Genomic DNA, 12,256 nt, shown 5'->3' with positions numbered 1-12,256 from the left:
TGGATTGAAAGCAAGGCAAAGGCTTGTTGGAATTGGGTACTAACAGGAGGGATCTGTAAAGATAACTAGTGGCTGGGGAGGGGATGTTTGGAAGTGAGATAATGGATAGGTTGCAGTAATTGTGAACGACAAGACAAGGTCAATGGAGTGATCATAGAAGAGAGTGACTAAGTTAAGATTGAAAATATAAAACATGAGAAGAGAGACCTTTGCTTCTGTCTGTGGTGGAGTAACAGGGCCCAGATTTTATGCTCTTTCCTTAAACAACAAGGAAACTATGCAGAATATCCTGAAACAGTGGTTTTTAGACACTAGACAACAGGCAAGGCAGGAGAGAAGGCAGTGCTTGGGAGAAAAGTGAGCCCTATGATTGTCCCAGCTGACCGACTGGAGATCACAGGGCAAGGAGGGACAGCCTAAATGGAGCCCCACAGCCTCCCTGACAAAGGAGACAAGTGGAGAATGTAAGGAGACCAAAGAGAGTAGAATTCCCAGAACCTTGGAAGGATGCACTGCACACCTCCCAGAGAACTGCGGCGCATTCCTGAGTCTTCAGCAGGGTCCCGTTGAATTTGTGTGTGTGAGACCACCAAGGCTGCTGAAAAATAAGGGATGGCCTTGGAGTCCTGGGCTTCTTGTGGTGATATTAGTCCTCGTGGTGCCAAGACAGACAATAATGGAGAGGCTGTGAGTATTGAGGGGCAGGGAGAGGAGTGGTCTTGCCAGAAACGCCAGAGTTCTGGCGCTCCCACTCGTTTTTGACAATGAATGAGACCTGTAGGGAGATAGTCTTACTCCCACAGTTCCCTCTTGACTTCTGCTTCCCTTGACTCCTGCTGTAGGAAGCATAGAGTCCTGCCGAGAGTTGGACTTCATGGTTAATCATACGGATGAAAGGATAACATTGTTGGTGTTCTTTTTCTATGGACTCTTGACCCCAGAAGAATGCAACTCTATAGTTTCAAAACAGGATTCATTGAACAAAATGTGTTCTAGCAAATTTTTGAGAAAATATTGGTTCATTTAGATAAGAATTACTTCTGCCACGTGTGTGTGAATATATATGTGTGTATGTATATGGAGTAATCTCAGCCAAAGATAGTTGCCTATGGTTAGATAAATTCCTGGTAAAGAAGGTTTTGAAGGCCAAATTAGAATTCTTTAAGGTCAGAGAGAGAGTTCTGTTCATCTCTGATGAATGTGTTTAAGTGAGACGTGGCATTCTGAGTGAGTGAAAGCGTCATATGAATTTCATCATGAGACTGAAGCAGCCACAATTCTGACTTCTTATATAAACAGACCTGTGAAACTGTAGCTTCTACCGCGTCAGCTGGGCTTGCTGATTTGGAACTTTTTCTTAGGGTTTGTAGCTGTTGAGATGACCTTTTAGATTTTGGATCAGGTTAGGAAATGATAGTAATAGAAGGTTCTTAGTAAGTTAGTCATTATTTGATGTGCCAAGCATTGTGCTGAGTATTTTATATGTAATTTATTTAATCTTCAAAGCAGCTCTTTGAGGAAGATCCTATCATCTACTTTTTTTCCTGTGTTTAAACTCTTTCTTCTTCATTCCCTATTGTCAGCTGGTGACCTTATAGACAAAGTTTCATTCACCCTGCTATGGTCTGGATCCAGTGACGTTAGAACTGGATCCTATACCAGCTTGAGAAACTGATTGTGCTTATCTCTTTCCAGCTCTGTTTAGTGACACTGTGTTAATAACTTGGGATCAGCCATGGTATGAATACTTACACCATGGAAATTGCCAAATGCTACAAATCAGCTTTTTCCAGAGAGCTGGCTGTTAAATGTTTATCATCACATCACCATCTCGGTCCTCTCCTGTCTTACCCTTAGTTGGTTCATGTGTTAGTCCATTTGCATTGCTGTAAAGGAATACCTGAGACTGGGTAATTTATAAAGAAAAAAGGTTTATTTTGGCGTATGGTTCTGCAGGCTGTACAGGAAGCATGGCACTGGCATCTCCTGGTGAGGGTCTCAGAAAGCTTACGATCGTGGCGAAAGGCAAAGGGGGAGCAGACGTTATCACATGGCAAGAGAGAGAGCAAGAGAAAGGAGGAGGAGGTCCAGACTCTTTGAGGCAGGGTCTTACTGTGGTTGCCCAGGCTGGAGTGCAGTGGCATGATTTCAGTTCACTGCAGCCTTGACCTCCCGGGCTCAGGTGATTCTCCCACCTCAGCCTCTCAAGTAGCTGGGATTACAGGTGCACACTTCCACACTCGGATAATTTTTTGTATTTTTCAGTAGAGAGGGGGGTTCACCATGTTGCCCAAGCTGGTCTTGAACTCCTGGACTCAAGCAATTCACCTGCCTCAGCCTCCCAGAGTGCTGGGATTACAGGCATGAGCCACCATGCCCAGCCCAGGTCCCAGACTCATTTAAATGACCAGATCTTGGGTGAACTGAGCAAGAACTCGCCCAACACTGGGCCGGGTGCGGTGGCTAATGCCTATAATCCCAACACATTGGGTGGCCAGAGGCAGGTGGATCACCTGAGGTCAGGAGTTCGAGACCAGCCTAACCAAAATGGTGAAACCCCATCTCTAGTAAAAATAGAGGATGTGGCGTGATGGTGAATACCTGTAATCCCAGCTACTCAGGAGGCTGAGGCAGGAAAATCGCTTGAACCTGGGAGGCGGAGATTTTACTGAGCCGAGATCGTGCCATTGCACTCCAGCCTGGGCGACAAGAGTAAAACTCTGTCCCCCCCACCCCACCCCCTCAAAAAAAAAGAACTCACCCAATACCAACTGAATAGCACTAAGCCATTCATGAGAGATCCACCCTCATGATCCAGTACCTCCCACTAGGCCCCATCTCCAACATTGGGGATCACATTTCAATAAGAGATTTGGAGGGGACACACATCCAGACCATGAGATTTCCATTAAACAACAAAGCCAGCAAAAGGATGGAATCATTAAAAAGTATATATACCCTAAAGATTATTTTGAAATAAAACAAATTTGCAATCATTTGACAGACTTGTTTTGATTAGAAAAATGTGCAAAAATGTAAAAATTGAGACTAGTATAGTGAATGTACATATATCTTTTAGATTTGATAATTTTTAATTTTTTTGAACCATTTCAAAGAAAGTTACAGACATCATACTTTGTCCTGAACGGTTTTTGCATACTTCTCCCACATAATCCTAATTCCATCATCACTCTTAAGAAAATGAGGGTACCCTAAAATCATTGACTACTCTCTCCATATTCACACTTTCCCAGTTGTCCCGCAAATGTCATTTATATTTGGCTTTCTTCTAACGAGGATGCAATCAAGATTTTTGCATCGCATTGTGATATTATGTTTTTTTGGTCTCGTTAAAGCTAGAATAATTCCTCTCATTTTTTCATGACATTGACTATTTTTTCGTGATACTGACTTCTTAATTTTAATAAGTTTAAAGTATATGTAAAAGTAGAGAAAATAGACAATAAACCACAATATACCCATTACCAGTTCAATAAATATCATGGCTTTGTTATATTGGTTTCATTTATCTTTTTTCTTTGCAAAAATATTTCAAAACAGATTCAAGACATATCATTTCATGCCTCATAAGTCTAAGCAATGAAGTCATTTTGTGATGTTACCAAATACGGTACTGTGATAATACCCAGCAAAATTTATTTATTTATTTATTTTGAGACTGATTCTCGCTCTGTTGCCCAGGCTGGAGTGCAGTGGCGATCTTGGCTCACTGCAATCTCTGCCTCCCGGGTTCAAGCGATTCTCCTGCCTCAGCCTCCCGAGTAGCTGGGACTACAGGTGCATGCCACCATGCCTGGCTAGTTTTTTGTATTTTTAGTAGAGATGGGGTTTCACTGCTAGTCAGGATGTCTTCATCTCCTGACCTCGTGATCCACCCACTTCAGCCTCCCAAATTGTTGGGATTACACGCGTGAGCCACTGTGCCTGGCCGATATTGGCTTTTTAAAGAAGCCAAGCTAGTTGTTTTGTAGAGTACCCTACATTTGGGGCTTGCATGATTGTCTTGTCATTGTATCATTTAATTCATTTCTCTATCCCATGTATTTCCTGTACACTGGAAGCTAGATCCAAATTCCTGACTAGATTAAACACCTTCATCAAGAATACTTTATAAAGGATGAAATGTATTTTGGTGTGCAATACTTTAGGTGGTGCATATGGTCTGGTTATCCACTATTAATGATTTTAAATTTGATCACTTGATTAACGTGGTGACTGCAGTTGGCTCCGTTCCATTTTATTTATTTTTAAATTTTATTTTAAGACAGAGTCTCGCCCTGTCACCCAGACTGGAGTGCGGTGGCGCGATCTCCACTCGCTGCAACCTCCAACTCCCTGGTTCAAGCGATTCTCCTGCCTCAGCCTCCCAAGTAGCTGGGATTACAGGCATGTGCCACCACACCTGGCTAATTTTTGTATTTTAGTAGAGACAGGGTTTCACCATGTTGGTCAGGATGGTCTGGATCTCCTGACCTCGTGATCCGCCCTCCCAGCCTCCCAGCGTGCTGGGATTACAGGTGTGAGCCACCACACCCGGCCAAGTTGGCTCTGTTCTAGAGATAAGCTTTCTTCTTTGGGATTAGCAATGATCTGTGGAGCCACACAAATATTATTTTCTCCATCAACCTCTCTTCCTAATGATTTTAGCATCTGTTAATGTTCTTTGCCTGAATCAATACATTTCAACAGGCATTGGAAGATGGTGTTGCCATTCTTCTGAAGTAGGACCCAGGCATTTTCTATGAGTTGGGCTCACTAATTGGTGTTTCATACAATTGTGCATGAATCACATCCATAATATATCTTCTCTAAGTTATCCAAATCTTCGTTTTTATTTCAAGTGGAACAAGCAATGCAAAGCATTTTCAAAGCAGTACAAGTGCAGACTCCTTCTAGATGTGTTTTCTCTTACCCCCTCCTAATTCAATAACAGGGATTTTTTTTGTTCAACAACCTGCTTTTACTGATTCTTTCTGAAGGATTCATCATAATGTTTGCTATGGTTTGAATGTGTCTCACAAAGTTCATGTGGCGAAACTTAATCTCCATTGCAAACACTGGGAGATAGGGGTCTCATAAGAGGTGACTGGGTCATCGGGTTCCTCATGAATGGATTGGTGTCATTATGGAGTTAGATTAGTTATTGTGAGAATGGGCTTGTTACAGAAGCAAGTTCAGTCCCCTCTTGCTCTCTTGCCCTTCTGCCATGGGATGACACAGCATGAAGGCCATTGCCAGATGTGGGCCCCTCAATCTTGCACTTCCCAGCCTCCAAACTGTAAGAAATCTGTTCTTCATAAATTAACCAGTCTCGAGTATTGTGATGTAGCAGCACAAAATGAGTGTCCGTAGAAACAACTTCTATTTTCTTAAGTTTTTATAATACTTAAATTACGTAATTGCAGCATCAAGTACAAATGTCATAAATATTTTTGGAGGCTGGATGTGGTGGCTTATGCCTGTAATCCCAGCACTTTGGGAGGCCAAGGTGGGTGGATCACTTGAGCTCAGGAGTTTGATACCAGCCTGGGCAAAGTGGTGAAACTGTGTCTCTACAAAAAATACAAAAGTTTTGCTGGGCATGGTTGCACACACCTGTAGTGTCAACTACTCAAGAGGCTGAGGTGAGAGAACTGCTTGAGCCCAGGAGGTCGAGGTTGCAGTGAGCCGTGATCATGCCACTGCACTCTAGCCTTAGGGACAGAGTGAGACCTTATCTCCAAAAAAAAAAAAAAAAAAGTTTGGAAACAGAAATAACCAATTCTTAGTAAAAATTCTGCTTAATCTAGGGGAGTTTAGAATGCAGAGTACTAGAAAGTAGTCTATTAACCAAAAGCATTCAGTGTGCTGTGGGCCTCAGTCAGTGTGTTTTACAGAGAGAATGGAAGTGTGTTCATTAGTCAGCACATTACATGGAGGTCAGTTAAGAGAAGAGTCTACCATGTTGTAATTTTCCTTGCCTGTCTTCCTTGGTTGACTTCCAGTTCCTTGACAGTAAGGAAATCAGTCTTGTATGTGTTTGGGTTTAATCCCTGGTGCATGGTACAGTGCTTAGCATATAGTGAGTGCTCAAGAAAAATGTTTGTTGAATGAATTCATGACTGGCCATATTGACCTCAAGTGAATTCTAATCGTAAACACAGAAATCTTTGCAATATCTTTAAAAATGTCAAGGTTGGTATGGCCATTGCACATAATTTATTCTTTCATTGGCTTTTCCCCTTCTCATTCCCTCAGTCTTTGAGTCTTTCTCTGCTCTGTGCCAACTTCCTTCAATTTATTGTGTATTACAAGCTACCTGTGTTTATTATCATTCTAGTTTCCTGACAAAGATGCAAAAAGAATGTGTAACAGTTTGGCTGCAATGGCGCTCTGCACAAAGAGAGATGAGATTTTTAGGAAAATGCAAAGTAGTTCCTTAGTTCTCTATTCTAGAGCTTAACCAATCCCAGGAACTGAAGTCTTCTGTTTCTTCACAGAGGAAATATGACAAAGGCAGTGGCTGTACAAGCTTCCTTCATGGCCCGCCCTCCCCACTGCCTCATCCAGTAAGCGGGAGCAACTACTTCTAGAGGTGAGAGGGGAGGGAGGACAATCTCCATAACCCATCTGATGCACCCAGCTGCAAAATTTTGGTCTTGAGAAACAGAGCAAACAATTTGTAGAGTTGCTATATTGAAGAACTTTAAAGCAAAATAAGACTACACAGGATTGAATGCTCAGGTGATACAAATGATATTCTTTGATAGAAGCCTACAATCTATATTTTCATTTTCTTTTTTTTTTTGAGACGGAGTCTCGCTCTGTCACCCAGGCTGGAGTGCTGTGGCTGGATCTCAGCTCACTGCAAGCTCCACCTCCCGAGTTCACGCCATTCTCCTGCCTCAGCCTCCCGGGTAGCTGGGACTACAGGTGCCGCCACCTCGCCCGGCTAGTTTTTTGTAGTTTTTAGTAGAGACGGGGTTTCGCCATGTTAGCCAGGATGGTCTCGATCTCCTGACCTCGTGATCCGCCCATCTCGGCCTCCCAAAGTGCTGGGATTACAGGCTTGAGCCACCACGCCCAGCCTACAATCTATATTTTCAAAGAAACTACTTATAGCTGAATAATTCCAATGATCCCAAGATCCTGTTTCTATAGATATTAAAAGGTATTATGCATGTACATTTGAGATGATTTTCATCAGTAATATAATCATTATCATTTATTGAGCACTTACTATGTGCCAGGCACTATTTAAATTGTTTTTTCATTTGATTTTTCAATTTTTGTAGTGAACATAGGGTATATCTCCATTTACAGACAAAGTGGGAGGCCATGAGAAGGTCAATGACTTGCTCTCAGTCACACAGGTAGTATGTAACAGAGTCAAAGCATCCACACCCATACTTGTCTAATTTTAGAGTTTAAGTTCTTAATCACTGATAGTATGCCTAGGATCCTGTCACATATTTGAGCTCTTAAAATCTGTGCCTTTTTTGGTGAGGGGTCAGTGACCGAGAACAGCCTAGATCTTCTGAACATTGTATCAGGAACTGAGGTGATGTTCCATAAGGCATTTGTAGTGTGTACTCACAGAAAACTTAAGACAGTTTGTCATTTTTACCAAGGAGCAGGTCCCTCAAAAGGACGGTCTGTTTCTTTTTTTTTTTTTCTTTCTGAGACGGAGTCTCGCTCTGTTGCCCAGGCTGGAGTGCAGTGGCCGGATCTCAGCTCACTGCAAGCTCCGCCTCCTGGGTTCGTGCCATTCTCCTGCCTCAGCCTCCCGAGTAGCTGGGACTACAGGCGCCCGCCACCTCACCCGGCTAATTTTTTGTATTTTTAGTAGAGACGGGGTTTCACCGTGTTAGCCAGGATGGTCACAATCTCCTGACCTCGTGATCCGCCCATCTCGGCCTCCCAAAGTGCTGGGATTACAGGCTTGAGCCACCGCGCCTGGCCAGGACGGTCTGTTTCTAAGGTTCTTTATGGAAGCAAATGAGTGTTGAGTTATTTTGCCATTCATTCACTCATTTATTCATCTAGTCATTCAGTAAACACATCTTTTTTTACTTGACAACTCATTGTATTTGCATATCAGACTCTTGGTTTTCAGGTTAAATTCATGTTTTGTGTTTAAGAAGATAATGAAAAATCTTGAAGACGTTCTCAAGCACAACAGGAAGGAGCACAGGGTTTGATTTTTCTACTTGTTTTTCAAGTGGGCTTCATCTGAGGACAAACTGTATTGTAACTTTTCTAGAATTTGGTGCCAATAGGAGTTAAAATAATAAAATCAGTAAAATTAAATAGGAAATGGGTGTCTTATGTACAAGGCCTTAGATTAGGTAACAACAGTTGGTCATTCTTCTGGGAAGTTGTTGCTGAAAGTATAATCAACTGGCAGTCACTGATTGGCCTTGTTTACTGCATTGTGTCCCAGGGAAAAAAATATAATCTCCCTCTTATGACAAGATCTTGCAGAGATAATACCATTTCTGCCATAATCTTCATCCCTCTCCCATTTTCTTTTCTTTTCTTTTTTTTTGAGACAGAAACGCTGTCACCCAGGCTGGAGTGCAGTGATGTGATATCAGCTTACTGCAACCTCTGTACCCCAGGTTCAATCGATTGTCATGTCTCAGTCTCCCAAGTAGTTGGCATTACAGGCATGTGCCACCATGCCCAGCTTATTTTTGTATTTTTAGTAGAGATGGGGTTTCAGCATGTTGACCAGGCTGGTTTCAAACTCCTGACGTCAAGTGATCCACCCGCCTCGGCCTCCCAAAGTGCTGGGGTTACAGGCGTGAGCCACCATGCCCAGCCCCCACTCCTGTTTTCTTAAGATTAATTTGAGCTATTTAGTTAAGCTTTATTAAAAGTATTGGCCGGGCACGGTGGATCACACCTGTAATCCCAGTACTTTAGGAGGCCAAAGTGGGTGAATCACCTGAGGTCAGAAGTTCAAGACCAGCCTGGCCAACATGGCGAAACTCTGTCTCTACTTAAAAAAAAAGCCAGGCGTGGTGACCAGCCCCTGTAATCTCAGCTACTTAGGAGGCTGAGGAGAATCGCTTGAACCCAGGAGTCGGAGGTTGCAGTGAGCTGAGATGGCGCCACTGCACTCCAGCCTGGGTGACAGAGCAAAACTCCGTCTCAAAAAAAAAAAAAATTATCTACCCCGCACTATGCTAGTTTCTGAGGCTTTATGATGCGAAAGAGAACCCTTCCCTTCAAGAATCTCACAGAGGACTGAAAAAAATCTCAGAGGAGCCAGCACGGTGGCTCACGCCTATAATCCCAGCACTTTGGGAGGCTGAGGCAGGTGGATCACGAGGTCAGGAGATCCAGACCATCCTGGCTAACACGATGAAACCCGTCTCTACTAAAAATACAAAAAAAATTAGCCAGGCATGGCGGCATGTGCCTGTAGTCCCAGCTACTAGGAGGCTGAGGCCGGAGAATTCCTTAAACCTGGGAGGCAGAGGTTGCAGTGAGCCCAGATCACACCACTGCACTCTAGCCTGGGAGACAGAACAAGACTCTATCTTAAAAAAAAAAAAAAAAATCTCAGAGGAGAGTGAGACAGTTATAATACAGGGTAATAAGTGCCCTGATGGAGCCAACAAAAGCTTTTTGGGAACAATGACAGGCACCAAACCCAGCTGGTCTAGGTGAGATTAGGAAGACTTCTAAGATGAGATGATGCTTAAATTGAATATTTGAGGGAGAATAAGAGTCAAGGAGCTAAGGGGAGGCCAGTGTTTATGGCAAAGGACAGTGAAATAGCATATCTAGTTTGGGGAATTGGAAAATGTATGCTCTGGCGTGGAATGAGCAAAGCTATGGGAGATGTGGCTAGAAAAGGATCCCATCATGACAGGCTATGAAGGCCATCCCAAAGAGCTTAAACGTTCCTAAATGCAGTGGGAAGTTATGGAAGAATTTTAAGCAGGGGAGTAACACGTTCAGATTTGGTCTTTAATAAGATTACTGTGGTATCAGTGAGGTGGCCTTGAGGAGATTACATTCAAGTTAGGTACATTAGAAGTAATGAGGACCTGGAATTTAGGTGAATTGGTGGTGGGATGGAGACTATGAAATAATCGATATTGGCTGGACATGGTGGCTCACGCCTATAATCCCAGTACTTTGGGAGGCCGAGGCAGATGGATCACTTGAGGTCAGGAGTTCAAGACCAGCCTGGCCAACATGACAAAACCCCGTCTGTACTAAAAATACAAAAATTAGCCAGGCGTGGTGGTCCACGCCTGTAGTCCCAGCCATTTGTGAGGTGGGAGAATTGCTTGAGCCTTGGAGGCGGAGGCTGCAGTGAGCTGAGATCATGCCACTGCACTCCAGCCTGGGCAACAGAGTGAGGCTCCCTCTCGGGGTCAGGGCGGGGGTGGAAATAGATATTTAGGAGGCAGTCTTAAATTTAAAACCTAACACAATGTTGGGTACCAGTATGTCATAGCCGGGTGAAACTAGAGGGAAAAGAGGCATCTAAGTTGACTTTTACAGTTTCACATTTGACCTTTACAGATGTCATTAGTATGAGGATTAGAAGTGGGGAAACAGGTTTTGTGAAGATGATAGGTTTAGTTTTGGACATACTGAACTTAAGATGCTTATTGGACAAGAGGAGGAGGAGGACCAGATGGGCAGGTGGAATACTTTTATACCTGAGGTTTAGATGAGACTGGGATGGTGGAGTATGTAGATTTTAGAGTTTTCAGTCTGTGCTTTATGCTCCCTTTATTGTTACTCGATTAGTACATTGTGAAAAGCATATCACCACAAAGCTAATGAAGCTAAAGCTTAAGTGCTCACATGTGTGGGCTGTTTCCAAGTCCCTGGGAAGACCCCTAGCAAGTGTTTTACAGGTTTATGTGTATTTGTAAATTTTGAAAAATTGGAAAGTTTACAGTGGGCCAAAATGACTCTTTCCACATTGAGTTACCCTCTCTTACTCTTGTGTGTGGCAGTGTTGGAGTGGTCCCAAGCATTTTTGAGATTCAGCTGTGGGAAAGTTAAGCTGTGGATATACACTTTGTTTGGGTTTACTGGGATATGTCTATGTGGTTGCAGTCACTTTGATGTATAGTTGTTGGTGGCCATCCCACTGCATAAATGATATTCAACAATGTGGATGTCACTCAGAGGTACAAGACCAGCACTGTATTGAGATAGGAGTGTGTTCTAACACATCTGGTACTGGAATCTGCAAGTAGAAGAGCATGAAATGTGTGAAACCAAAAAGTGGCTGGTGGAAAAACTTTCCACTCATCCGACATCTTAGCCTGAACATCAGCCTGGTAGAAGACTTGAATGCGGGGAAGTTTATAGGGGGTGCAGTCCCAGGAAGCAAGAGTTCAGGACAAGGAAAGTGAAATGAGAAGGAGGGAAAGAAAATTTAAGGATCTGATAGTGCCTTGGCTACAGGCATCAGGTATTCAATCCCACTAGGACGTTTTTAGGAACCTATGAAATGGAATGCTCTCAGAACTGTCTGCTTAAGTACAAAATGAGGGGGAGGTCGGGGGATTTATCACATTGATTTCTCCCTCTTGTTTGCATATGCATAACTGCAGAATAAGTTTCAAATAGCTAGGCGTTATGGTGCACATCTGTAATCGCAGCTACTCAGGAGGCTGAGGCAGGAGAATCGCTTGAACCTGGGAGATGGAGGTTGCAGCGAGCTGAGATCTCGCCACCGCAGTCCAACCTGGGGCAGGAAGTGAAATATTGAGCATTAGCAATGAGACAGCGTCTGTTTGCACTGATGCACAAGCGTGAAGTCACTGCAAGCCTGCGTGAACTAGTCACTGCGGCAGTGGAGGGAGTGAGCACTGGGGCCTAGGGGGTTGGAAGTGGTTCTTTAGAGGTGTCCAACACTGACGGGACCCTGTTGTTCTCCTTGATTCCTGGTTGAAATAAACATTTTCTCTTGTTAGAAATATATACATTAGGGGTGGGATACGGTGACTCATGCCTGTAGTCCCAGCACTTTGGGAGGCTGAGGTGGGTGGATCACCTGAGGTCAGGAGTTCGAGACCAGCCTGACCAACGTGGTGAAACTCCATCTCTACTAAAAAAGACAAAAAATAGCCAGGCGTGGTGGTGCACATCTGTAATCCCAGCTACTCAGGAGGCAGGAGAATCACTTGAACATGGGAGATTGAGGTTGCAGTGAGACAAGATCACGCCATCACACTCCAACCTGGGGGACAGAGGGAGACTCCATCTCAAAAAG

At 43.6% G+C, this 12,256-nt stretch overlaps 1 protein-coding gene across 2 annotated transcripts in view; it reads left to right on the top strand.

Annotated features, from left to right (window-relative positions):
* CNNM2 (cyclin and CBS domain divalent metal cation transport mediator 2) overlaps window positions 1-12,256 on the top strand; it is a 171,002-nt gene that overhangs the window by 109,983 nt on the left and 48,763 nt on the right. The window lies entirely within an intron of this gene.

Source organism: Trachypithecus francoisi, unplaced genomic scaffold (genome assembly GCF_009764315.1).
Source record: "Trachypithecus francoisi isolate TF-2019V2 unplaced genomic scaffold, Tfra_2.0 Contig01579, whole genome shotgun sequence".
NCBI classification, from domain to species: Eukaryota; Metazoa; Chordata; class Mammalia; order Primates; family Cercopithecidae; genus Trachypithecus; species Trachypithecus francoisi.
The sequence above is the reverse complement of the archived record's forward strand: the minus strand, read 5'-3'. Positions and strand labels throughout refer to the sequence as shown.